A 27952-nucleotide genomic window follows, 5' to 3' on the forward strand; every position below is an offset into this window, starting at 1 on the left:
CAAGACACCCCGTCTTTCCTCCAAAATTAAAAAGAACATGCGGTTTGATATGTACGGCAAACGCACCTTTCTGTCTCCACCTGATTTGTGTTTTTTCTTCATGCATCCATCTCATTCTCTTTCCTGCTATTCCAAAAGTCTTAATAAGTTAGTTAAAGCTGCTGTTTGCTGCATTAAATGGTTCTCCGTATTGGGGAAAATAACTGATCTCATCAGAACTGAGTTGTCGCTCCGGAAGTGGAAGTGGCAAGTGCACAATGCGTATTGTCGCTTCAAGTGCCCGTTCCTCGTTAGTAGGAACGGGCACTTCAGTGCCAGTGGGCAGATAGGTGGCAGATGGCATTTAATCCTGACAAATGCGAGGTGATGCATTTTGGAAGGAATAATGCAGAGAGGAGCTATGTGATAAAAGGTAGGCCGATTAGGAGTATAGATGTACAGAGAGACCTGGGAGTGCAGGTCCACAAATCCATGAAGGTTGTGTCACAAGTGGAGAACGTTGTTAGGAAGGCTTATGGGATGTTAGCCTTTATAGGAAGGGGCTTAGAGTATAAAAGCTGCCGTCTAATGCTTCAGTTATACAGAACGTTGGTTCGACCGCATTTGGAGTACTGCGTCCAGTTCTGGTCACCTTATTACCGGAAGGACGTGGAGTCTCTGGAAAGGGTGCAGAGGAGGTTTACCAGGATGTTGCCTGGCATGGGGGGACTGGGTTACGAGGAGAGACTGAAGAGACTGGGGCTATTCTCCTTGGAAAGAAGGAGATTGAGAGGGGACATGATAGAGGTATATAAGATACTGAAGGGAATAGATAGAGTTAATAGTGAGAGACTGCTCCCTAGACTGGGTACGAACACAAGAGGTCATCAATTAAGGGTGAGGGGGGGGAGGTATAATTTGGAGGTAAGCGGAAGGTTCTTTACACAGAGAGTTGTGGGGGTCTGGAATGCGCTACCGAGTAGGGTGGTGGAGGCAGGCACGTTGGACTCGTTTAAGATGCAGTTAGATAGGCATATGAGTGAAACGGGAATGGAGGGATATGGTAGGGGCTATTAAATAGGGTAAACCTCGGGAGACACCGGAAGGGCAGGCTGTATAACTAATATGTTTTGTCTTTATTCCACAGGTGGAGGTCCACCTCGTGTCAAGCGAGGGGCATGCACACGGCGGGTTGTGCGTGGGCTGCTCTTGGAAGTCCAGGAGTGGCCTAGTACTTCATGTCGGTGTGTGTGCTTGATCCTGGACCGATAGACGGGCTCCACAACAGCTCAGTGACTAGCACTGCTAGCTGTGCAGATACATGGATTTGGGCCTGTGTCTGTGGGAGTTTGCGCATTCTCCCTGTGGTTGCGTGGGTTTCCTCCGGGCGCTCCGGTTTCCTCCCACACCCCAAAGATGTGCTCTTAGGCTAATTGGTTTCCACCAAATTGACACTATTTCTTCCCTGAATCTGACTGAGTAGGGTCCCATTCGTAGACATGCAGGGTAGAATAGGTGTAGGGCGATGCGGCGGCGCGGGCTCGTTGGGCCGAAGGGCCTGTTTCCCGTGCTGGGTTGTTCTTTGTATAGTGGTTAGTATCCCCGCCTGTCACGCGGGAGACCGGGGTGCAATTCCCCGACGGGGAGTACGTCGTATTCTTATTACTTCAAATTAAACTTGTGTTGTTCTCGAACTTTCAAAACAGAAACAAAGACTATCAAGGAATAAAACTTTCAAAAATGCAAACCTTTACATTTGTACCGACACTTTTCGTGACCTGAGATCAACGTTCGTTCAATTCATCAGCATTTTGGCTCACCTTTGATGTGGCGATGCCACGTAGTCAACACGTCGAATATTACCCTGATATTAGCACATTGTCAATAAATGCTGTGATTTCATATTTTTCAGTTCTATTTTTGGATGATCCACTGACTCCCAGATCCCCGAAAATACAAAGGAAAGCTCCACTGTTTTTCAATATTGGAAATCCCTTTGAGTCTGTGAGTTGTGAAGATTCATGTAGCGTGAGGAATGGAATATTAATGCATGATTGTAAGAGCAGGAAGGTTCAGATTCGGATTGGACAAAAGTTTGGTGAAGCCACCGCTGGAGGACAGTGTGCAGTTCCAGTCAAATTACTACAGTAAGGATATGATTCCACTGGAGAGGGTGCAGTGTCCATTTACCAGTGACCAGATCGTAGACTGGGATGGAGAATTTGAGCTATGAAAAGAGATTGGATTGGATCAGGTTGTTTTATTTCGAGCAGTGAAGGCTGAGAGGAGACCTGATTGAGGTGTAGAAGAAATGGACAGGGTGGATAGGAAGCTGCTGCTGCCTCACAGCACCAGGGACCCGGGTTTGATTCCCGGCTTGGGTCACTGTCTGTGTGGAGTGTCCATGTTTCCCCCCATTTGCATGGATTTTCTCTGGGTGAACAAAGAAAATTACAGCACAGAAACAGGCCCTTCGGCCCTCCAAGCCTGCATCGACCATGCTGCCCGACTTAACGAACATCCCGCCCACCGTTCCAGGGACCACATCCCTCCACTTCCATCTTATACATGTATTTGTCAAGACGCCTCTGAGAAGTCAATGCCGTATCCCCGGCAAAGAGTTCCAGGCACCCACCACTCTCTGCCTCATACATCTCTTTTAAACCTTGCCCCTCACACCTTAAACCTTTGCCTCCTAGAAAAAGACTCTTTCACCCAGGGAAAAAAAGCTTCTGACTATCCATTCTGTCCGTGCCTCTTGTAATCTTGTGGATGTCAGCAAGTCGCCCCTCAAACTCCGTCGTTTCAGTGAGAACAAATCAATTCCTCCAACTTCTCCTCATAGCTAATGCTCTCCTTACCAGGCAACATCCTGGTAAATCTCTCCTGTACCCTCTCCAAAGCCTCCACATCCTTCTGGTAGTTTGGCGGTCAGAATTGAACACTAAATTCCAAGTACAGCCGATGTAAGGTTTTATAAAACTGCAACATCACTTGCCAATTTTTAAACTGAGTGCCCCAGCCGATAAAGGCAAGTACGCCGTGTGCCTTCTTAACTACCTTCTCCACCTGCATTGCCACTTTCAGTGACCTGTGTACTTGTCCACTCAGATCCCTTTGGCTGTCAATACTCTTATGGGTTCTGTCATTTACTGTCTATTTCCTATCTGTATTAGACCTTCCAAAATGAATTAACCCACATTTGTCCGGATTAAATTCCATCGGCCATCTCTCTGCCCAAGTCGCCAACTCATCGATATTCTGCTGTATCCCCTGATGGCCCTCATCGTTATCCGCAAATCCACCATCGTTTGTGTTGTCTGCTAACTTACTAATCAAATCAGTTACGTTTTCCTCCAAGTAATTTATATATTACAAACAGCAAAGGTCCCAGCACTGATCCCTGAGGGACACCACTTGCTGTGGGTATGCCGGCGTTGGACTGGCGTAAACACAGTAAAAAGTCTGACAACACCAGGTTTTAGTCCAACCTATTTATTTGATAATATTCTCACAAGGTAACCCCTCGAAAGCTTGTGAGAATATTATCAAATAAATAGGTTGGACTAAAACCTGGTGTTGTCAGACTTTTTACTGTGGACACCACTTGCCACAGCCCTCTATTCATCACCCATCAAAGGGGCAAACCCCGAAAGCCTGTGGGTGCTACCGTCAAATAAACTGGCTGTACTTTAACCTGGTGTTGTGAGACTTCTTACTGTGTTTACCCCAATCCAACGCCGGCATCTCCACATCATGACTTCATCAAAACAGACAGTGAAATGGAACATTGTTCAATAAATCGCTGATGAGTTGTCAAAAAAGTTGCCTAACTTTGAGATACTTTGAAAGGTTCAGGGGGTAGTGTACAGCGGGTGGCTCGTTGGTCTAGGGGTATAATTCTCGCTTTGGGCGTAGCGTTGAAATGCGAGAGGTCCCGGGTTCAAATCCCGGACGAGCCCTGCATCTTTTTTTCTAAAGAAAATTCTTTGCAATGAAGGTGGCGACAATGAGTGAAAGCCGAAGCAGTGTTTACCTCCCGAGAACTCCCGAGACAGATAGGTTCTTGATTAATAAGGGGATCGGGGTGAATGAGAAAAGGAGAATGGGGATGAGAAATCTATCAGCATGATTGAATGGCGGGGCAGACTCAATGGACCGAGTGGGATAATTCTGATCCTGCGTCTTATGGTCTTATGGTGATTCACTCAACTTTTCCAAATCACTCTGTCGGATATGGTGTAAGGTGGCACTGAGAGAATGGGATGGAGAGAGAATGCGGTGACTGCAGTCTGACTCTGATTCTTCAAACCAGTTAGTGCCCCCTTGTAGAAAGTGAATGTGTCTGAGAACAGGAGAAAAGCAGGTCGTGAGACAGGGATTTATTTTCTATAAAAAGTAAAACAAACTTCGAACCAGTCAGTGTCTGTCTGAGAACTGGAGGGGAGGCGAGGGGAGGGGGTCTGCTCAAATAAAATTCACATCAATATTCTCATCATCCATGTGTGTCTGACGGAAAATCTAGTTTAAAATTGCTGTCCGTGGAAACTATGTTCATTTTTTAAAAATAACGTCCTCAAAACTAATCAATCATTTCTCAGTCAGAAACAGTGGTAAAGGGGAAGCTGAACCTGTCCAGACAAGCCAAGTTCAGTTTACAAACTGCGTTATGGACACATCTCGTGTCTGATGAAATCAGCAATTAAGTTAGTTCCGTAATTATAACGAATGAAAATAACGACCCTTTAAACCAAGCGAGTGTTGGTGATATCGCGGTGGGCAGAACTGCCTTTCAAGCAGCTGGCACGGGTTCAATTCCCGGCGTCGCAATGGGAATTTATTTAGAAACTTATCCTCTTGTGTCTCGAAACAAATGGACATAAAGTTCAAACGCAACATTTGATGGTAATGAAATAAAAATAAATGTTATATTTTTTCCCCTAAAATTCGGATTCTATTTGCTTTTAATTAATTTTTTTTTCGAAACATAAAAACAAGTCTCTGAACCAATAAATGAGTTCTCATTCAGAGAGAAAGATACAAAATAAAAGATGAACAAATTCAGCTCACACACTGCTCTCTGCATCATTGCTGTGTCTGATAAAGTTAGTAGAAATGTTACTGAGGTCAAGAAAGTGAGCAGCTGCGATGGCCGAGTGGTTAAGGTGTTGGACTCGAAATCCATTGGGGTTTCCCCACGCAAGTTCGAACCCTGCTCGCAGCGCGTCTGATATAAAATGTTTAAAAGTTACAATTTGTTTAAAGAGGCAGCCGCTAAAAAAAATGTAACTTCCGGTGTTCCTCTTTTCAAGTAGTGGATTTGTGCTGTGGGCTGGGATGTACTCAGCTGGCGAACTGGGCCGAGTGTGCTGGAAATTCCATGGGAAAGATCATGACGAGAGAAGAAAGAGAAATAAAGCAGCATCAGGGGAACAAGGACAAAACAAGGTCTCAGATCAGAGGAAGATTCGAACGTAATTACTCACAGAACATAAAGATCATATTTCACCAGAATACAGTGAATGAATGAGAACTTCAAAATGCTGCTTAGATGATATGAAATGGTGTTCATTCAAACACGTTGCAAAAGCTGCTCATTACTGGGCGTAAGACATTCCTGGTTATAACAGCTTGAGAAAGGAGATTTCAGGTGGAAAATAGGGAGGGATAATCGTTTTGAGAAACGATGTTTTTTATAAGTAATCATAAGGAAGTAGTAAAAATTCCAGTTTAGAACCGCGTTAACATTTTTGTTGCTTTAATTTCTTCCTGAAATTTCACACAATTTTTGGCCTTAACTACTTCCTGTGGCAGTGAGTTCCACACATTCACCATTCTCTGGAGGACGTAGATAAGATTATGAAGGGTATAGATAGAGTAAACAGAGGTAAGCTATTTCCTATGATAGAGACACATAGGACAAGGGGCCATGGGCTTAAGGTGAGGGGGGAGAGGTATAACACAGATAATAGAGGGAGGTTTTTCACACAGAGGGTAGTGGGGGTATGGAATGCTCTGCCAAGTAAGGTGGTGGAGGCAAACACGCCAGAGTCATTTAAGAGTAACTTAGACAGGCACACGAGTGGGTTGGAGATGGTTGGGCATAGGAGATTGTTTTAAATAAGGGCCATTAGCATTGGGGCGTCCCTGCTAAGGTAAATGGATATGGTACATTTTTTTTTCTTTTCATTCACAGGTTTTAAGTCGGTCCGCCTTGTGTCCAACGAGGGACATACACGCGAAGGGTCGGACTTGGGCTGCTCTTGGTTGTTCGAGATTGGCCTAGTGCTTCATGTCGTTAGTGTGTGCCTAAACTGGACCAGATGCTGGGCAACATGACAGCTCAGTGACTATCACTGATTGCTGTGCAGACACATGGATTTGGGCCGGTGTCTGTGGGCGTTTGCGCATTCTTTCCGTGCTTGCGTGGGTTTTCTCCGGGTGCTCCGGTTTCCCCCCACACCCCAAAGATGTGCTGTTAGGCTGATAGGCAGTAATAAATTCTCCCTAAATCAGATTCCCTCAATCTGGATGGCCGTAAATCATTAGACAAGGGTCGTGGGTGGAGAGGGGGACTGGTGGTGTTGAGATGGCGGCGCGGGCTCGTTGGGCCGAAGGGCCTGTTTCCCGGGCTGTTTTTGTTCTTTTGTTCTTTGTTCGTTGTTTAGTTCTGGACTCTCCCATCATCGGGAACATTCTTTCTGAATCTACCTGGTCTAATTCTGTCAGAATTTTATCAGTTTCCATGGGAGCCCCTCCCACTCTTCTGAACTCCAATGAACACATTTCTAGTCGAGTGGCCGTTCTTGGAGATTCTATAATTAGGGGGATTGATAACACCCTTTGTATCGAGAGTTCCACACAGTATGTTGCCTGCTCAGTGCCATGGTGAGGGACATCTCTGCACCTTCTCAATAGCTTCCACATCCTCCCTATAGTGAGGCGACCCGAACTGCGCACAGTACTCCAAGTGGTTTCTGACCAGGGTCTTATAAAGTTGCAGCATTACCTCCCGACTCCTAAACTCAATCCCTCGATTAGTGAAGGCCAGTACACCATACGCCTTCTTGACCACATCCTCCACCTGCCAGGCCGATTTAAGGGTCCTATGCACCCGGACCCCAAGATCCTTCTGCTCCTCAACACAGCCAAGACTCCTACCCTTGATATTGTATTCCTTCATCCCATTGGTCCTGCCAAAATGGACCACTACATATTTATCCGCGTTGAAGTCCATCTGCCACTTCTCCGCCCAGTCTTGCATCCTATCTATGTCCCGCTGCAACTTCTGACATCCCTCCAGACTATCCACAGCACCACCAACCTTCGCATCGTCGGCGAACTTACTAACCCATCCCTCCACTTCCTCATCCAGGTCATTTATGAAAATGACAAACAGCAAGGGTCCGAGAACAGTTTTTTGGGGAAAAGGGAAGCCAAATAACAGTTTGTGTACTCCAGGTAAAAGTCACAACTGCTTCACAGTTACCGTTTAGTTGTTTCATCATCACCGTGAACAGGAGTAATACAGAACGCTTTCGATCCATCGATTCCTGGGTTATTGGCCCAGCACGCTTCTGCTGCACCAGTCTGCTACAGCAAAGGACCTGCCTGCTCCCAATGAATGTAGTCAGGCAGATTTTCACTCCTGTACCGTTTAATCGGAACATCAGTGTGAGGAGGTATCACTGCATCACACCGAGATTACAATAGACAGAGAAAAACACACAATAGCAGCACGAGAGTTGGTTAGGCCGCATTTGGAGTACTGCGTACAGCTCTGGTCGCCTTACCACCGGAAGGACGTGGAGACTCTGGAGAGAGTGCAGAGGAGGTTTACCAGGATGTTGCCTGGTATGGAAGGACTGGGGTATGAGGAAAGATTGAAGAAATTGGGGCTCTTTTCCCTTGAAAGACGCCGACTGAGGGGGGATATAATAGTGGTATATAAGATTATGAAGGGTATAGATAGAGTAAACAGAGGTAAGCTATTTCCTATAATAGAGACACGTAGGACCAGGGGCCATGGACTTAAGGTGAGGGGGGAGCGGTTCAACACAGATATTAGAGGGCGGTTTTTCGCACAGATGGTCGTGGGATCTGGATGGCCATAAATCAGTAGATAGGGGTCATGGGTAGAGAGGTGGACTGGTGGTGTTGAGATGGCGGCGCGGGCTCGTTGGGCCGAAAGGCCTGTTTCCCGGGCTGATTTTGTTCTTTGTTTTGTTTTCTTTTGAGAGACTGCTTGGACACATGGAACGATTTAAGCCATTTGACTGTGTTCGGAATTCCCTGAGAAAATAATGGAAATCTGTGTTTGATGAACTTACAGCATTGGGTTTATTACAGATGTTTTTTTTTTAACTGCAAGATGATGAAAATACCTGGGTTTTCTCAACAAATAGTCGAGATATTTGTGGGGAGTCTCGAAATGTTTCCATCTTTGGAGATTATCCACTGTGAAGGGAAAGGCGAAAATAGATTAGGTGACTGGCACAATCGCAGACATCATTGGAAAAAGAACCAAGGCTCCGCTGGGATTTGAACCCAGGATCTCCTGCTTACTAGGCAGGCGCTTTAACCAACTAAGCCACAGAGCCTGTCACTGCTGTGAGTGGCCTCAGCGGAATGCTGGAAATATGTTCCAGATCTGGTGGCATTTGTGAAAAAGGAGAAACTGCCAGAATTGGAACGTACCTGTGAACTATCCGACTAAATATTGAACGGTTCAACGTGAGCTGGGTCCACTTACTGTTTTCAGACACACATTTGGTGTAAAAATAGAGATGTGATTCACACACACAGTTTTCTGCTCTGAAGGCAGCTGTGTTCCTTCTCTCGCACGAATTGATTTAAAAAAGAAAATACTTTATTCATACGGGGTATGTGTGTCACTGGCCCGGGAAGCATTTATTGTCCAAATTAATTGTCTTTGGGTAATTGGCGATGAATTCATTCTGGAGACACTGCAGTCCATGTGGTGTATGTACACATAGACTGCTGTTAGGGAGGGAGTTCCGGGATTGTGAGCCCGCCATGGGAACGGTGATATGTTTCCAAGTCCGGATGATGTGTGTCTCGGAGTGGAACTTACAGGTGGTCATTGTTCCTCTGCACCTGCTGCCCTTGTGCTGAGAGATTTCCGGGGTTTGGATGGTTCCTCGCGAAGGAGAAAAAAAAATAAAAGCATCAGAATTGGGATTTGAACCGAGGGCTCTCGAGAAGACTGTGACCGAAACAGAGCACCTCAGGCAGATCAGTGATCCTGACTACTTGACCCAAAGTGCAAAATCTGTACACGAATCGAATTCAATTCCATTTTTGTAACATTTACATTTCAAACTCGATACGTTTTTTATTCCATTTTGAACCCCAGCCAGAGGCCTGTCTCTCAGTCCCATCCTTCCCCAAGCCGCCGGGGGGTGAGGAACTTCTCATTGCTGCATTGCTCTGTTTGCTCAAATCAACAAAGACCCAATTCCCGCCCTTCCTGTTCCTTACAGGAAGGTGTTGAGAGTGTCAGATCTGAGCAATGTGAAGTATCCAATTGGAGAGTTACATCCTGGCGACAGGAATATCTCTCCACAGCTGCTTTCGGAGCTGCTGAATATTTCCAGCATTTCCTCTTTCTCATTTTGTGTCTTCATTACAGGAGTTCATTTACTGACAACACAAAACTTGTCTCTCGGGCCCAGCTCCAGACACAGCTTTTCTGTGATCTTCAAACGGACAAGTTCACTCTTCACTTTCCTACACACTTGCTTTAAAATCGGCTGGTCTCACACTCAGCACCCTGCGGCATCGCCTTCAAACCTCACTCCACCCTTCAACCGCCCACCAGGGTCTCAGAGGTGCAAGTACTTCTTAGGAATTGACAAAAGCAAGAAGATTACAGTGTTTGTGAGGGCATATAAAAGGTTAATCCATACTCACAAAGAGACTGTGAGAATCTCTCTCCCTCTCTATTTGATCAAAAGAAGATACAGATTGTCTGCAGTCAGTCATTATCCAACAATATTCCCCCTTCCTATACAGTTACTGAGTGGGGGTGGAGGGATAGACACCGATAGAGTGAGTGAGGGCGGTGATAATTTATCAGATAATATATCAGTTACAGAAATCCTTGTAAATTCCGGCTTTATCCAGAAAGATTCTCTTGGAGAAACAGAAGCTGCAGTCTCAGCTCTCACAGATATTGTAGTAGAGACATATTATTAATCCCACACTCAGGAACTGTGCTGCATTTGGACAGGAGGGATGGGGAAACGGAATGGTTCAGTTCTAAACAGTGTGCAGGCTCAGAGGGAGCTGAGGTTCAGAGAGATCTTTGAAGGAGAGAGGCCATTTTGAGAGAGTTGTCAGGAAGGCGGATTGGGTGTTTGGCTTCATAACTGGAGATACTGAGTATAAAAACTGGGAAGTTCTGCTCAATATTTTTGAAGCTCTGATTAACTGCGTATGTTTTAGGATTACCCCCAGACCCGGTAATCACACTTTAGAACGTGTATGAGAGTCCTGACGAGGGTGAAGATGGGATTTACTGCTTTGGATCCATCGATGATGGATTTTCGCTCAAAGGTTTGACTGGATCATTCGGATTTTAACTCTTTGCAGCTAACGGGATTGAGTGGTGATGTAAGAGACGTGTAAAATAAAATAACATATTGAACCAAGGTACACAGGGGGAAGTTGCTGCATTAGCTGCTGGCAGAAGGATTCAGGGACAGGCATTGAAGATTGAAGACAGGATGTGTAGGAGGCAGAGGATCCCCACAGTGCGGAATGAGGCCGCACCGACCATTCTGCACCAAATCTCCGACAGAGAATCCCTCTCTGTAACCCCACCTAATTACCCTACTAATCCCCCTGACAATAAGGGGGAATTTAGCCTGGCCAATCCGCCTAATCTGCACTTCATTAGAGGTGGGAGGAAACCGGAACACTCGAAGTAAACACACACACACGGGGGGACCGTGCAAACTCCACACAGACAGACAGACAAGAATGTAGGAAATGATCTTCAGTTTTCTGCCGGTTACAAACACTGGGGATTCCCCTTCAGTTTGTGGCATCTGGGAATCAGCGAAGCATCCAAAAATAGAACTGACAATAAATATAACCTCGGTAGGTATTCACATGGTACTGACATTCGATCGGAGTAGTTATGTGTCGACCGTGTGGTGTAATGGATAAGGCGTCTGGCTTTGGTCAATATGACAGTGAAGGTGTCAGAAGATTGCAGGTTCGAGTCCTGTCGCGGTCGTTTTATGCAGAAATCTGGTCGAAGTTCCAAAAAAAAAAGAGATGCCCTTCTTCAGCTGAAAGCTCTGCATTTTCTTGCAAACATTGCAGGGCTCTTTCTCAGAATGTATTTCCTTGTTGTTTTGTTCATTCAATTTTTGAATCTCATTATTTTATCCTCCGCCCCAGAAATCAATCTTATCTTTGAGATCTTAATAAATTGTTGATGCTCCCGAATGGAGCAACAGGCTTTGATACAATCTGTTCAATAGAATTCTGTGGAGGGAATTCTAATCTCCTCAGGAAGGGGTTTAATAATGAGCTGAATGAACTGTTTCTGTTTTCAGGGATGAAAGGGGATGTCACTGGGCTGGTAATCCGGAGACCCGCACTAGTATTTGGGAACACGGAGTAAATCCCACTGCGGCAGCTGGTGGAATTTCAATTCATTGATGAAGTCAATCTGGAATTGAAAGCTAGTCTCAGTAATGGTGGCCTTGGAACCACTGTCAATTGGAGTAAAATATGATCTGGTTCATCGGTGCACATTAGATGAAGCCGTTTGCCCTCCTTACCTGGTCTGGCTGACATCTGACTCCAGACCCAGAGCAATGAGGGTGACTCTTAACTGCCCTCTGAAATGGCCGAACAAGGCACTTTCATTTGAAGGACAATTAGAGGAGGGCAACAAATGCTGGTCCTGCAGGCGACACCCACAGCCCATAAAAAGAACCATGAAGGAGAAAGAGAATGCTCTGCCGGTAACAAATGCTGACATTCGGTACTGTGTTTTGTTGTTCGACCGCCTGGCCTAATGGCTAAGGCGTCTAATTGCTCCCATGATAAGTGGGGATAGTATCAGAAGATTGCAGGTTCGAGTCCTATTACTTTTCTGCAGAAATCTGGTCGAAGTTCCAGAAAAACGAGATGGTCGAGTGACGGATTGAGAATCTGGAGCCTTTTCTCCAAAAACAACAAGGCTGAGGGTGGCCTGATGTTGGGCTTTAAATTAACGAAAGGTTTTCTCAAAAATCATTTCGACAAAATGGACCAGAGAAGGGCAGATAGGAATGTATCTCACTCGCTCATACATGCCATTGATAGTTAATGGTTTTAGCACAATGATGTACATGTGACCGGTGTATCAGCGAATCCTCAGAGTGTGAGAGACATCCTATCAGTAATGTTTCCCCAACATCCTCCAGATTGAAGGGAGGCAGCATTCACGCTGATGACTGGGAGAGTTTGTTACAAATCGTTGAAGATGGTCAAAACCTGTCCCCCAATCGGCAGCAGGCTTTTATGAGGCAGAATGGAGGCAGAGAAGACAGTAACAGAGGAGAAAGCTCTGTGGGCCGAGAATGGGCCTGTTCACTCACATGAAGACCCATAGCAGAAACTCATGGCCCTGAATGGATGTCATCCTCGAATCGAGGGACCGACAACAAAAAAACAAAGAACAAAGAACAACACAGCACTAGAAACAGGCCCTTCGGCCCTGCAAGCCCGCACCGCCCATTTTTACACTCAGTGAATGCCTCATTCCAATCCTTCTTCTACCCACGACCTTTGTCTACATCTCGTGGACTCCACAATAAAGGGGTGCAAATTTTGGGAATGAAATGTACGCTAGATTAAGGGAGATCCAATTTAGGGACGATTTATTAACACCAATCAGCCGAAAAGCACGTTTTTGGGGTATGGGAGGAACCCGGAGCACCCGGAGAAAACCCACGCAAGCACGGGGATAATGTGCAAACTCTCACAGACATTGACCCAAGCCGCCCTGATAACTGTCCCTGGCCGACAAACTGGTATATCGTGGACGGCGCGGTTGCACAGTGGTTAGCACTGCTGCTTCACATCTCCAGGGACATTGGCTCGATTCCCGGCTGAGGTCAATGTCTGGGTGGAGTTTGCACATTCTCCTCGTATCTGCGTGGGTTTCCTCCGGGTACTCCGGTTTCCTCCCATAGTCCAAAGATGTGCGGGTTAGGCGTGCACTCAGTCACTAAACAACATCCTGCCTTCATATCGAGTGGATCAGAGAGGGTAGAGGGATAGACAGAGAAAGAGTGAGTCAGGGCAGTGAGATACAGACGGCCAGATAATGTCTCAGTGATAAAAATCCTTTTAAATTCCGGCTTTATCCAGAACTTTTCTCCTGGAGAACCAGAAGCTGCAGCCTTAGCTCTCACTGATATTGTAGCAGAGACACATTATTAATTCCACACTCAGGAACAATGCTGCATTCTGACAGCAAAGATGGGGAGAGGCATTAGAAACAGAATGGTCCCGTTCTAAACAGTGTGCAGGCTCAGAGGGAGCTGAGGTTCAGAGAGATATTTGAAGGTGAGGGGAAATTTTAAAAGAGTCGTTCGGAAAACGGATGGGATTCTTGGTTTCATAAATGTTGACACTGTGTATGCAGAGAATCCCTGCATTGCAGAAGGAAACCAGTCAGCCCAAGGAGTCTGAACCGATTCTCTGAAAGAACATATTTCGCGCAATTTTACCATGGCTAATCCCCCGAACCTCCACATCCTGGGACAGTAAGGGTCAATTTAGCATGGCCAATGCACCTAGCCAGTCTTTGGAGTGAGAGAGGAAACTGGAGCACCCCGAGGAAACCCACGCAGACACAAGGAGGACGTGCAAACTCCATGCAGTCACCCAAGGCCCGAATCAAACATGGACAGCAGTGCGAATTACTGTACCACTTTACCGCGCTCTTTAATATATCAAATCAGAGAAGATATGCTTCATTTCTATATTTTATCTTGCATTAATTACGAGTAGCGGAATCAGTGACATAAAGTGAGGATTGGAGGTAAGATATGCAGACACGGGGTAGCTGACATGCTCTCTAACTTCCAACTCAAATCTTGAATTTAATGAAACAGTGCCTTGAAATCTAACTTTGGGGCTCAGCAGGGGGATTAGTGGGAACTTTGTGATTGGAAAATCGTTTTATTTTACACGAGAGAGACTCGGAGATCTCACAGACACCAAACACAGTTGGATAAGTTTGACTCGGCACGGTAACACAGTCGTTAGCATTGCTGCTTCACAGCTCCAGAGACCTGGATTCGATTCGGGGCTTGGGTCACTGCCTGTGTGGAGTTTGCATGTTCTCCCAATGTTTGCATGGGTTTTCTCCCACAGTCCAAAGAACATCCTTCCTCAGATAAGAAGACAAAACTGCAGCTGTGGCCTCACCAAGACCCTGTATAATTGCATCAAGACATCCCTGTTCCTGTACTCGAAGCCTCTCGCTATGAAGGCCACCATGTCATTTGCATTTTTTACTGCCTGCTACAGCGGCATGTTTCCCTTCAGTGACTGGTGCATGAGGACACTCTGTTCTGGTTGCACATTCTCTTCTCCTAATTTATGACCAAACAGAACATAATCTGTCTTCCCGTGTTTGCTAACAAATTGGACCACTTCACATTTATTCAAAATATACTGCATCTGCCAATCATTGAGCCATTCGCTCAACTTGGCCAAATCAGGCTGCAGGATATGGTGTAAGGTGACTCTGAGATAAAGGGATGGAGAGAGAAACGAGGTGACTGCAGTCTGACTCTGACTCTTCAAATCAGTTATTGCGCCCTTGTTGAAAGTGAATGTGCCTGAGAACAGGAGAAAAGCAGATCATGGGCCAGGGATTTATTTTCTGTAAAAAGTAAAATAAACTTGTAACCAGTCAGTGTCTGGCTGAGAACTGGCGAGGGGAGGGGGAGGGGAGGGGGGAGGGGAGGGGAGGGGGTGGTTGGGGGGAGGGGAGGGGCGTGGAGGGGGGGAAGGGGAGGGGAGGGGAGGGGAGGGGAGGGGGCCTGCTTAAAGAACATTCACATAAATATTTTCATGATCCATCTGTGTCTAATGGAAAATCGAGTTTGAAATTGTTGTCAGTGGAAAATTTGTTTAAATGAAAAAAAGGCCTGAAAACTAATCAATGAATTCTCAGTCAGAAACAATAGTATAATGAAATACAATTGAGGTTTTTCTTTTTTTTTCATTCGGAACTAATTCGTTTCTCATGAAAAATTACTGAGATACAAAAACATGTCTTTGACCTCGTAAATGACTTCTCCGTCAGAGACAAAGATACAAAAGTAGAGGAACAAATTTCAGCTCACACACTGAGCTTTGGACAATAACGGTGCCTGATGAAGTTAGTGTGAACGCTACTGAGGTGATTATATGAGGGGGAGGTGAGCGGTGGTGCTGCGATGGCCGAGTGGTTAAGGCGTTGGATTAGAAATCCAATGGGATTTCCCCACGCAGGTTCGAGTCCTACTCGCAACGATTATCACGGAAAGCGTTTGCTTTCGGCAGCCCCAGAGCCGGACCTCTTTCTGGTGCTAAGTATGTGGATCACCATCATGCTTTTAGCTCCATGGCTCCGGGCCGAGTGCAGGAAGGTGAGCTTGAAGAGGACACCTGGGTGCCCTCGGGCTGGCATGGACAAGATAAGCCGAATGATTCAGTGCTGTCCCCTTTTTCTGGTTCCATGAGGGAAATCAGAATGTGAGCAGATTGAAAAACAACAGCATCAGGAGCGCAAGACAAAAACAAGGTCTCATTTCAGAGGAAGATTCTTATGGAATGACACACAGAACATAAGAAATAAATTTCATCAGAACACACTGAATGATCATTTCAAAATGCTGCTTGGATGATATGACATCGTGTTCATTCAAACACATTGCTGCAAGCTGGTCATTATTGGGCGTTAGGAACTCCTGGTTATAGCAGATTGGGAATGGAAGGAGCAGCTTCACATCTGCACATTGACAGGTCAAACTGTGTCTCAGATTGACAGCTCCCAGGACAGGTTTTCCTCTCCTCTCGCTCTGTGCTGTGGATTCTCGGGGATGAGTTGGAGTTTCCCAGCTCAGTAACTGTGAAAGCCTCTGAGGCCGGCGATGTTCACAGTGTCTGTTCCCCAGATTCAGGGGGATGCAGCCAATCAGAGCTGTGCCTGGGTTAACCCAGGGCTGGTTCAAATGATGATATTGTTCAGAAGCTGAATTCTATTTGATGAGATGTAGATACAGATTGTGTGCACTCAGTCACTAAACAACAAGATCCCGCCTTCATATAGAGTTGATGGGAGGGGATGGAGGGATAGAGTGAGTTGGAGCAGTGAGACACAGACCGCCAGACAATGCCTCAGTGACAGAAATCCTTGTAAATTCCGGCTTTATCCAAAGAGATTCTCTTGGAGAAACAGAAGTTGCAGTCTCAGTTCTCAGAAAAAACATCAGGTAAGGCGATAAAGGAGCAGCGCTCCGAAAGCTACTGGTTTTGCTAACAAATATATCTATTGGACTTTAACCTGGTGTTGTGAGATTTCTTATCACGAGGGCAGAATCAGTGGAGTTCAGATATCTCAGAGGATTGTTGGGCTGGAGATGACGAAAGGCTGGAAGAGCTGAGGACATGGAGGGAATTGGAAACACGGATAAGAATATTAAAACTGAGACATTGCTTAACCACGAGTCAGTGTTTGTCACTGAGCACATGGTTGCTGCATTTATATATTTGGAGTAAATTCTGATTTAATGATGAGAAATCAATTAGCAGCTTCCTGGACACAGCAGCACAATAAATCGGATCAGAAGTGGATCACATGGTCCCTCAAGCCTGCTGCTCCATTCAGTAGGATTATATTATAGATTCACAAACCACAGAATCTTTACAATGCAGTAACAACCCATTTGGTGTTACTGAAACAACACTCTATCTAATCCCACTCCCCCGCCTTACAGCCCCGAGACCTGACTTTGGTTCTGACCTTTGCTGATTTTGCACATTCTCCCCCGTGGGTTTCCTCTGGGTTCTCTGGTTTGCTCCCCGGTTGAAAGATGTGCAGGTGAGGTGGATTGGCCATGTTAAATGTTGCTTTAGTTTCCAAAGATATGTACATTAGGCACTGAATCGCTGTAGTTTTGATACTTACCTTGAATATTTTCCCCTGGTTTTGATGAACTCTTGACTGGAATATGAAAACTGCTGTCATTGAAACCCTACAGTGCAGAATGTGGCCATTCGGCCCATTGCGTGTGCACTGATTCTCTAACCTATCCACTCAACCTCACATATTTACCCTGTTAATCCTCCTAATCTAAACATACTGGGGGACATTCGGGGAAATTTAGCATGGTAAGTCCATTTCCCCTATCAATGGAGTGTGGGGGCAACCAGAGCACCCGGAGGAAAGCCAAGTGGGCACAGAGAAAATGTGGAAAATACACACTGTCACTGAAGGCCAGAATTGAACCCGGCCCTTTTCCTTTTCATTGTCTCTCTATAATCTTCCTACCAGAATAAATCACTTCACAATTCTCAGCTTTGAATTTCATCTGTAACTTGTCCACTCATTCCGTCAACTTGTCTCTGTCCTTTTTGCAGTTTTACACTATCCTCCTCAGAGTTCACAATGCTCCCAACTTTCACATCATCCACAAATTCTGAAATTGTGCCCTGCACACCATGACCTCGGTCACTAATATATCCTGGTGCATGTTCACAGTATCTACAGCTTGTGTGCAGATCAATGTGATTTACTGCAGTTTGAGGGTGAAAACAGAAAAGCGGAGCCAATGCAAATGCTTGCATATTCCACGGAAATGTTGCAGAATTGTTATCAAGTAGTTTTGTTATCATCGTTAACAGAAAATAGCAGAGAATGGTTTCGATGCAACAACCTCTGAATGATCAGTCCAGCACACTTCCGCTGCGTCACTTTGCTCTGGTAAATCCAGCTCCCCCTGCTGCCTATCAATGTAGCCATTCAGATATTCACTTCCACATTGTTGTTTAACTCCAGCACGAGTGTGAGGGAGCTTCAGTCTGGCCACACAATTCCACTGCAAAACACCAAGAATGCAATGGACAGAGAAAGGCACGCACAAAAGCAGCAAAAGAGACTGTTTGTAAATGAGTGACGACAGACAAAGGTTCCGGGAAACCGGCAGGACCCGGAATTGATCACTCACATGTTAAATTAGTTTCCTGTTGCAAATATATTCTTGTAAGCATATTTCCTGCTGTACAGCTGTCCTGCTTTGAACTATTGCTCAAAGATGTTCACTGTTGTTGTGTGAAGTGTTTCACTGTTTGTAAATATATTTCCTGCTGTGCTTTATGATATAGAGGGTTACAGCATGGAAACAGGCCCTTCGGCCCAAAGTGTTCATGCTGCCCATTGTCTTTTTCCCTCGGAGTTATTCCCAATTATCCGTGTTTTGCCAATATCTCTCCAGACCAATCTTACCCAGGTAACTGTCTCAAATGTTGTTGAGTGATTTTTTTTCTTTCTGCTGTTGTGAAATATGCTGCCCCGTTGTTGTGTTTCCGTCTCTGTAAATATTTTTTCTTCTTTTCTGTTCACATATCACCTTCCCTTGCAAACGTGTTCCCTGTTGTGTAAAAAAGATTCTCCGTGAGGACTTTTTTTGTCTGTAAATTGTTGCATGTTGTGTTGAGATGTTCCCTCTTCTTGTGTCAGGCTCTGGTTGCAGAAAAAGCCTTTTACTCCAGATCGAGGTTTTTCGGGGAAAAGGGAAGCCAAATAACAGTTGGTGTTCTCCAGGTAAAAGTCACAACTGCTTCACAGTTACCGTTAAGTTGTTTATTCATCACTATGAGCAGGAGTAGCAGAGGATGGTTTCGATCCATCGACCTCTGGGTTATGGGCCCAGCACGCTTCCGCTGCGCCACTCTGCTACGGCGAAAAGCTCACTCTGCTGCCCATCAATGTAGTCAGACAGATGGTCACTCCTCTACCGTTTAACAGGAACACTAGTGTGAGGAGGCATCACTGCATCACACCGAGAATACAATAGACAGAGAAAAACACACAATAGCAGCATGAGAGACTGCTTGGACACATGGAACGACAGACAAAGTGTTGGGAAACCGGCAAGATAAAGAATTGGAGAGTCGATCACTATTTTAAAAGGAATTTTCTGTTGCAAATAGGTGTTTATAAATATATTTCCTGCTGTGTAACTGTGCTCTCTGTTGTTGAGAAATGTTTTCTGCTGTTGTCTAAAATGCCTTCCCGGCTGTGTAAATATGATCCATCTTGTGTCGATAGTTTTAAAATACTCTCTTAATATATGTCCTGTTCTGTAAACGTGTTCCCTGTTACATAAGAACATAAGAAATAGGAGCAGGAGTAGGCCATCTCGCCCTTCGAGCCTGCCCCGCCATTCAATAAGATCATGGCGGATCTGAAGTGGCTCAGTTCCACTTTCCCGCTTTCTCCCCATAACCCTTAATTCCCTTGTCTATCAAAAACCCCTCCACCCGTGACTTAAATATATTTAGCGAGGTAGCCTCCACCACTTCAATGGGCAGTGAATTCCAGAGATTCACCACCCTTTGAGTGAAGAAGTTCCTCCTCAAATCTGATCTAAACTGGCCCCCACCCCTTATCTTGAGGCTGTGCCCTCTAGTCTTGCTATCCTTTCTGAGCGGGAAGAATCTCTCTATCTCTATCCTATCTATCACCTTCATTATCTTATATGTCTCGGTAAGATCCCCCCGTCATCCTTCTAAACTCCAACGAGTACAAACCCAGTCTATCATAGGCTAACCTCCTCATCTCAGGTCTCAGCCCTGTGAACCTCCTCTGCACTGCTCTGTTGTGTCAAAATATTCTCCGTGAAGATGTTTTCCGTTTTGCTAATGTTAATTATCTGATCTCATGATATTCCATGTTGGGTTAAAATGTTGTATGTTGTGTTAAGATCTTCTCTGTTCTTGTATAAAACTCTGGTTAAACTGGAAGTGGATCACGATCGTCCAATTTCGACTGCCTTTTACCCTCTGTTCGGGAATGTGATTGGGTGATTCATATTGTATCCAACACATGCATGTGAGTGAGATTTGTTCTGTGTCTCTCCGTCTCCGGTTGGAGTTGCGAGTTTTTATTTGTTTTATTCATTTCGAGAGGTGGGTACCACTGACTAGGCCAACGTTCATTGCCAATCCCTAACCGGCCTTAAGTAGGTGGTGGTTTGCTGCTTTCTTAAACTGCTGCTGTCCCTGAGGTGAGGGAACAACCACGGTGCTGTCAGCCTAACAGTGGAGAAACAGAAGCTGCAGTCTCAACTCTCACTGATTTTGTAGCAGAGACAAATTAATAATCCCACACTCAGGAACAGTGCTGCATTTTGGCAGAAGAGATGGGGAAAGGCAATAGAAACTGACTGGTCCAGTTCTGAGCAGTGTGCAGGCTCAGGGGGACCTGAGGGTCAGAGAGATCTTTGAAGGAGAGAGACGATTTTAAGAGAGTCGTCAGGAAGGCGGATTGGATGTTTGGCTTCATAAGTGGAGATACTGAGTATAAAAACTGGGAAGTTCTGCTCAATCTTTATGAAGCTCTGATTAACTGTAGCTGTTTTAGGATTGCCCCCAGATCCGGGAACCAGACTTTACAAAGTGTGTGAGAGTCCTTATGAAGGGGGAAAGGAGATTTACTGTTTTGGATCCAGCGGTGAGGGATTTTAGCTCCAAGGTATGGCTGGATAACTGGGAGTTTCTCTCTGTGCAGCAAAAGGGATTGAGTGGCGCTGGAAGAGAGGTGTAAAAGAGTAGAACATATTGAACTAAGGTTCACAGGGGGAAATTGCTGCATTAGCTGCTAGCAGAAGGATTCGGGGACAGGCATTGAAGATTGAAGACAGGAAGTGCAAGAGGCAAAGCATCCCGACAGTGTGGAAGGAGGCCATTCGGCCCAGATATTCTGCACCGACTCTCCGACAGTGAATCCCTCCCTGTCACTCTACGTAATTACTCTACTAATCCGCCTAACAGTAAGGGTCAATTTAGCCTGGCCAATCCACCAAATTTGCTCGTCGTTGGAGATGGGAGGAAACCGGAGCATCCGAAGGAAACCCACGCAGACACGGGGAGAGCGTGCAATCTCCACACAGACAGGCACCAAAAGAATGTTAGAAGTGGACGTTAGGTTTCTGCTGTTGACAAACTCTGGGGATTCCACTTAATTTTTTTGGCATCTGGGAATCAGAGAAGTAACTAAAAACAAAACTGAAAATAAATATGATCACGGCAGTTATTCACATGGCGCTAACATTTGGGGACAACTTGCATCTGTTGACCGCGTGGCCTAATGGATAAGGCGTCTGACTTCGGTAATCCTGGTGATGATGGGATCAGAAGATTACAGGTTCGAGTCCTGTCGCGGTCGTTTTATGCAGAAATCTGGGAAAACTTCCGGCAAACTGAGATTTCCTTCTTCAGCTGAAAGCTCTGCATTTTCTTGCAAACATTGCAGGGCGCTTTCTCAGAATGTATTTCCTTGTTGTTTTGCCCATTACATTTTCTCACCTCATTATTTTAGCCTCCTCCGAGGAAATCTATCTTTTTGTGTGATCTTAATAAATTATTGATGCCCCCGAATGGAGCAACAGGCTTTGTAGCAAATAGTTTAATAAAATTCTGTGGAGGAAGAGGTTTAATAACGAGCTGAGTGAAGTGTTTCTGATTACAGGGATGAAAGGTGATGTCACTGGGCTGGTGATCCAGAGGCCCGCGCTAATCTTTGGGGACACCGGAATTAAAGGAAAACATGGAAAAATTAAAATCTGACTGGGATTCCCAGTCCTGTCAGACTGTATGGTTGCTTTCCGAGTTCTCAGAGATATTTTCTCTGCAATGAGTTCGCGGGAGGTAAACATTGCTTCGTCTTTCACTCGTTGTCGCCACCTTCATTGCAAAGAATTATCTTTAGGAAAAAAAAAGGCAGGACTCGTCCGGGATTTGAACCCGGGACCTCTCGCATTCTAATACTGTGCCCAAAGCGAGAATCATACCCCTAGACCAACGAGCCACCCACAGCAATCCCTCCCCTGAACTTTTCAAAGTGTTCCAAAGTTAGGCAATTTTTTTTGACCACTGAGAGATTTATTGAACAATGTTCCATTTCACTGTCTGTTTTGATGAAGTCATGATGTAGAGATGCCGGCGTTGGTTTGGGGTAAACACAGTAAGAAGTCTCACAACACCAAGTCCAATCGGTTTATTTGATCGTAAACCCACAAGCTTTCGGGGTTTGCCCATTCATAAGAACATACGAAATCGGAGCAGGAGTAGGCCACCTAGCCCCTTGAGCCTGCCCCGCCATTCAATAAGATCATGGCTGACCTGTCGTGTCTCAGTTCCACATTCCCGCCCTCTCCACATAACCCTTAATCCCCTTGCCTATCAAAAACCTATCCACCCGCGTCTTAAAAATATTTAGCGAGGCAGCCTCCACCACTTCAACGGGCAGAGAATTCCAGAGATTCACCACCCTTTGAGTGAAGAAGTTCCTCTTCAACTCCGTTCTAAACCGCCCCACTTTACCTTGAGGCTGTGGCCTTTAGTCTTACTGTCCTTTCTGAGCGGGAAGAGCCTCTACACCTCTATCCTATCCATCCCATTCATCATCTTATATGTCTCAATGAGATCTCCCCTCATTCTTCTAAACTCTAACGGGTACAAGCCTAGTTTATTCAGCCTCTCCTCATAGTTCAACCCCCTCAACTCCGGCATCAGCCTAGTAAACCTCCTCTGCACTCCCTCCAAGGCCAAAATATCCTTGCGTCATCACCCGACGAAGGGGCAAACCCCGGAAGCATGTGAGTTTACGATCAAATAAATTGATTGGACTCTTACCTGGTGTTGTGAGACTTCTTACCCAGTCAAAGAAGGCAGAGGATCACAATGGAAGGATTTGTTTCTGAATAGAGGGCTGTGGCAAGTGGTGTTCCTCAGGGATCAGTGCTGGGACCTTTGCTGTTTGTAACATATAAATTATTTGGCGGAAAATGTAACTGATTTGATTAGTAAGTTTGCAGACAACACAAACGATGGTGGATTTGTGGGTAGTAATGAGGGCCATCAGAGGATACAGCAGAATATAGATCAGTTGGAGACTTGGGCAGAGAGATGGCCGATGGAATTTAATCCGGACAAATGTGGGTTAATTCATTTTGGAAGGTCTAATACAGATAGGGAATATACAGTAAATGGCAGAACCCATAAGAGTATTGATAGCCAAAGGGATCTGAGTGGACAGGTCCACAGGTCTTTGAAATTGGCAATGCTGGTGGAGAAGGTAGTCAAGGAGGCACATAGCATTCTTGCATTCATCGGCTGAGACATTGAGTTTAAAAATTGGCAAGTCATGTTGCTGCTTTATAGAACCTTACTGAGGCTGCACTTGGAATTTAGTGTTCAGTTCCGACCGCCAAACTACCAGAAGAATGTGGAGGCTTTGGAGAGGGTGCAGAAAAGATTTACTAGGATGTTGCCTGCTAAGGATGGCATTAGCTATGAGGAGAGGTTCGAGAAACTTGGTTTGTCCTCACGAGAACGAAAGAGGTTGAGGGGCGACTTGCGAGAAGTCCACAAGATTACGAGAGGCATGGACAGAGTGGACAGTCAGAAGCTTTTTTTTCCCCCTGGGTGAAAGAATCAGTCTCTAGGAGGCAAAGGTTTAAGGTGTGAGGGACAAGGTTTAAAAGAGATGTATGAGGGAAGGAGTGGTGGGTGCCTGGAACTCTTTGCCACGGATGTAGTGGAAATGGATACGGTAGTGACTTCTCAGAGGTGTATTGACAAATTCATGAATAAGATGGAAATAGAGGGATCTGGTCGCGGAATGGAAGGAGGGTTTAGATAAGTCGGGTAGCATGATCGATGCAGGCTTGGAAGGCCGAAGGGCCTGTTTCTGTGCTGTAATTTTCTTTGATCTTTGCTCACCCAGAGAAAATCTACGCAAACACGAGGAAACATGGAGACTCCACACAGACACTGAGTCAAACCGGGAATCAAACCCGGGTCCCTGGTGCTGTGAGTCAGCAGCAGCTTCCTATCCACCCTGTCCGTTTCTTATACACCTCAATCAGGTCTCCTCTCAGCCTTCACTGCTCTAAGTAAAATAATCTGATCCAATCCAATCTCTCTTCATAGCTCAAATTCTCCATCCCAGTCTACGATCTGGTCCCTGGTAAATGGACACTGCACCCTCCCCAGTGCAATCAAATCCTTACTGTAGTGATTTGACCGGAACTGCACACTGTCCTCCAGCGGTGGCCTCACCAAAATGTTGTCCAGCTCGAAGTGAACCTTCCTGCTCTTACAATCATGCATTAATATTCCATTCCTCACGCTGCATGAATCTTCACAACTCACAGACTCAAAGGGATTTCCAATATTGGAAAACATTGGAGGTTTCCTTTGTATTTTCAGGGATTTGGAATCAGTGGATCATCCAAAAATAGAACTGAAAAATATGAAATCACAGCATTTATTGACATTGTGCTAATGTCAGGGTAATATTCAACGTGTTGACGACGTGGCGTCGCCACGTCAAAGGTGAGCCAAAATGCTGATGAATTGAACGAACGTTGATCTCAGGTCACGAAAAGTGTTTGTACAAATGTAAAGATTTCCATTTTCGAAAGTTTCAATTCTTGACAGTCTTTTATTTTTGCCGTTTTCAAAATTAGAGAACAACACAAATACAATTTTACATAACAAAATTGCAATGAACTCCCCGTCGGGGAATTGAACCCCGGTCTCCCGCGTGACAGGCGGGGATACTAACCACTACACTAACGAGGGACTAACTCTGTTATTGGCGAAACGCATTGTACACTTGCCATTTACACTTCCGGAACGACAACTCACTTCTGACGAGATCAGTTATTTTCCCCAATACGGAGAACCATTTAATGCAGCAAACAGCGGCTTCAACGAATTAATTAAGATTTTTGGATTAGCAGGAAAGAGAATGAGATGGATGCATGAAGTAAAAAAACACAAATCAGGTGGAGACAGAAAGGTGCGTTTGCCGTTCATATCAAACCGCATGTTCTTTTTAATTTTGGAGGAAAGACGGGGTGTCTTGAAGTCTGAACATTCTGGACAATCTCAGCTGGTCCCTCTCCACAGATGATGTCAGGCCTGCTGAGTTTTTCCAGCATTTTCATTTGTTGTTTCAGATTCCAGCATTGGCAGTATTTTGCTTTTATCTTGTCTCGAAATGTGTTTTTTTTTCCCAAACGGCTGGAAGTTTCAAAGTGCTTTACAGCTGAGATACATTTCTTTCATTATATTGTCTTTTTATTGCCCGAGGTACAGGCGCAGATTGAGCAAATACATAAAGTACTGTATCTCTCATCGTTTTGAAATTCCTCATTTCAGGAACAATAAACTTTATCCAGATCCAAAATCCGAGGACGGATGAATAATTGTTCTTTGAATCTGACGTGATTTGAACACACAACCGTCTGATCGGGAATCAGACGCGCTACCGTTGCGCCACAAGCTCACAGACCTTACGGGCCTTTTACATCTGTGTTGTGTTTGGTGAATTCAAAAACCAAACAGGGAATTGTCTCCCTCTTTATTTTCTCGGGATTTAAATAGATTGGAAGGGTAACAACGAAGCAAAATTAACGAGAAAGTAGAAACACAACATTATCCTACAGGAGAAATGTGTTCTTTGTTCAAGAGGTGATTAGAAACGGCACTTTTGTATGACGAGGTGGCCCAGTGGTGAAGGCGATGGATTGCTACTTCATTGCGTTCTACACGTTTGGGTTTGCATTCCATCCTCGTCGGAAATACGTCTTCACTGCCCCTTTATTGGGGGTAAACTCAGTGTGTGGGGATGCGGCCTGGGTCGGATTGCTGTTGGTGTAGACTCGATGGGCCGAATGCCCTTCTTCTGCACTGTGGGGATTGTTTGACTTTCGGGGCGGCAGTTTGACTTCTCTGAAAGCATTGATCCACCAGTTCCTTCTCTAAAAAGCCGACTCCAATGAGTTCCTGACCACAATCTTTGAATATCTCACCAGATAACGATGGAAAGTCCAACATGTCATTCTTTGCGCCGCAGCTGCAGCATTTATTCCCCATTCCCATAGAACATTACAGCACAGAAACAGGCCTTTTGGCCTTCCCTGGCTGTGCCGAACCATTTTTCTACCTAGTCCCACTTACCTGCACCTGAACCATATCCTTCCTCACCCCTCTCATCCATGTACCTGTCCAAGCTTTTCTTCAATGTTAAAAATGAACCCGCATTTACCACTTCATCCGGCAGATCATTCCACACTCCCACCGCTCTCTGTGTGAAGAAGCCCTCCCCCCCCACCCCAATATTCCCTTTAACCTTTCCCCTTCACCCTTAACCCATGTCCTCTACTTTTTTTTCCTCCCCTCGCCTCCGTTGAAAAAGTCTATTTGCATTCACTCTATCTATACCCATTATAATTTTGCACGCCTCTATCAAATCTCCCCCCATTCTTCTAAGATCCAGGGAATAAAGTCCTAACCTATTCAACCTTTCTCTGTAACTCAGTTTCTCAAATCCCGGCAACATCCTTGTAAACCTTCTCTGCAATCTTTCAACCTTATTAATATCCTTCTTGTAATTAGGTGACCAAAACTGCATGCAGTACTCTAAATTCGGCCTCACCAATGTCTTATACAGCCTCACCATAACATTCCAACTCTTATACTCAATACTTTGATTTATAAAGGCCAATTTTCAAAAGCACTCTTTACGACCCTATCTACCTGTGACGCCACTTTTAGGGAATTCTGTATCTGTATTCCCAGATCCTTCTGTTCTACTGCACTCTTCAGTGTCCTACCGTTAACTTTGTATGTTCTAGCTTGGTTTGTCCTTCCAAAGTGCAACACCTCACACTTGTCTGCATTAAACTCCATCTGCCATTTTTCTGCCCATTTTTCTAGCTGACTCAAATCCCTCTGTAAGCTTTGAAAACCTTCCTCACTGTCCACTACTCCTCCAATCTTTATATCGTCAGCAAATTTACTGAAGCAATTTACCACATTATCATCCAGATCATTGATGAGCTTTTGGGGTTTGCCCCTTCGTCAGGTGAATGGAGAGTTCTGGCCTCAGACAGAGCATATAACAGCACAGACAGTTTACAGATTACTGATTAGAATGCGAACGTTTACACCTAACCTGCAATTCAAGTCTTAAAGATGCCAAAAAATGTGAGTGGAAAGAGCATTATGCATAGGTTAAAGAGATGTGTATTGTCTCCAGACAGTACAGTAATTGAGGGTTTGCAAACCCAGACAAGTCACGGGGGGTTACAGATAGGGCGACATGAACCCAAGATCCCGGTTGAGACCCTTCCACATGTGCGCGGAACTTGGCTATCAGTCTCTGCTCAGCGACTCTGCGCTGTCGTGTGTCGTGAAGGCCGCCTTGGAGAACGCTTACCCGAAGGTCAGAGGTCGAATGCCCGTGCTATAAGGCAGCAGCAGCTTCCGGTCCACCCTGTCCATTCCTTATATACCTCAATCAGGTCTCCTCTCAGCCTTCACTGCTCTGAAATAACAGTCTGATCCAATCCAGTCTCTCTTCACAGCTCAAATTCTCCATCCCAGACAACGATCTGGTTACTGGTAAATGGACCATGTTCTGCACTAATATATTCTCTGCAATGATTTCTCGGGAACTCGAATCTGCTCCTGATTTTAATCATTTTCTGAATCTACTTTGGAAAAAAATAAAAATAAACCCTGGGCTCGTCCGGGATCTCTCTCATTTTAATGCCGCGACCCTAAGCGAGAATCATACCCCTAGACCAACGAGCCAACCGCCAAAGCTCACGAAATGAAAATATTTTTTCAATATCTCCCACAGATTATGAAC

General features: G+C 45.2%; 9 non-coding genes across 9 annotated transcripts; 4 read left to right on the forward strand and 5 right to left on the reverse strand.

Moving 5' to 3' along the window:
* The first annotated feature begins 3856 nt into the window (after positions 1–3856).
* Positions 3857–3941, forward strand: trnap-ugg (transfer RNA proline (anticodon UGG)). Its single transcript is given in 2 exon segments — positions 3857–3892; positions 3906–3941. It is a non-coding gene; the product is annotated as a tRNA-Pro (tRNA).
* A 1180-nt stretch (positions 3942–5121) lies between these two features.
* Positions 5122–5203, forward strand: trnas-cga (transfer RNA serine (anticodon CGA)). Its single transcript has one exon. It is a non-coding gene; the product is annotated as a tRNA-Ser (tRNA).
* Positions 5204–8505: 3302 nt separating this feature from the next.
* Positions 8506–8579, reverse strand: trnat-agu (transfer RNA threonine (anticodon AGU)). Its single transcript has one exon. It is a non-coding gene; the product is annotated as a tRNA-Thr (tRNA).
* Positions 8580–15452: 6873 nt separating this feature from the next.
* trnas-aga (transfer RNA serine (anticodon AGA)) lies at positions 15453–15534 on the forward strand. Its single transcript has one exon. It is a non-coding gene; the product is annotated as a tRNA-Ser (tRNA).
* Positions 15535–18888: 3354 nt separating this feature from the next.
* trnam-cau (transfer RNA methionine (anticodon CAU)) lies at positions 18889–18960 on the reverse strand. Its single transcript has one exon. It is a non-coding gene; the product is annotated as a tRNA-Met (tRNA).
* A 2399-nt stretch (positions 18961–21359) lies between these two features.
* Positions 21360–21451, forward strand: trnar-ucg (transfer RNA arginine (anticodon UCG)). The gene is given in 2 exon segments: positions 21360–21396; positions 21416–21451. It is a non-coding gene; the product is annotated as a tRNA-Arg (tRNA).
* A 557-nt stretch (positions 21452–22008) lies between these two features.
* Positions 22009–22093, reverse strand: trnap-ugg (transfer RNA proline (anticodon UGG)). Its single transcript is given in 2 exon segments — positions 22009–22044; positions 22058–22093. It is a non-coding gene; the product is annotated as a tRNA-Pro (tRNA).
* Positions 22094–24801: 2708 nt separating this feature from the next.
* On the reverse strand, positions 24802–24874 carry trnad-guc (transfer RNA aspartic acid (anticodon GUC)). Its single transcript has one exon. It is a non-coding gene; the product is annotated as a tRNA-Asp (tRNA).
* Positions 24875–25510: 636 nt separating this feature from the next.
* trnag-ccc (transfer RNA glycine (anticodon CCC)) lies at positions 25511–25582 on the reverse strand. The gene has a single exon. It is a non-coding gene; the product is annotated as a tRNA-Gly (tRNA).
* Between the last annotated feature and the right edge of the window lie 2370 nt (positions 25583–27952).

Source organism: Carcharhinus amblyrhynchos, unplaced genomic scaffold, assembly GCF_965287045.1.
Source record: "Carcharhinus amblyrhynchos unplaced genomic scaffold, sCarAmb.v2.hapA scaffold_42, whole genome shotgun sequence".
Taxonomy (NCBI): Eukaryota; Metazoa; Chordata; class Chondrichthyes; order Carcharhiniformes; family Carcharhinidae; genus Carcharhinus; species Carcharhinus amblyrhynchos.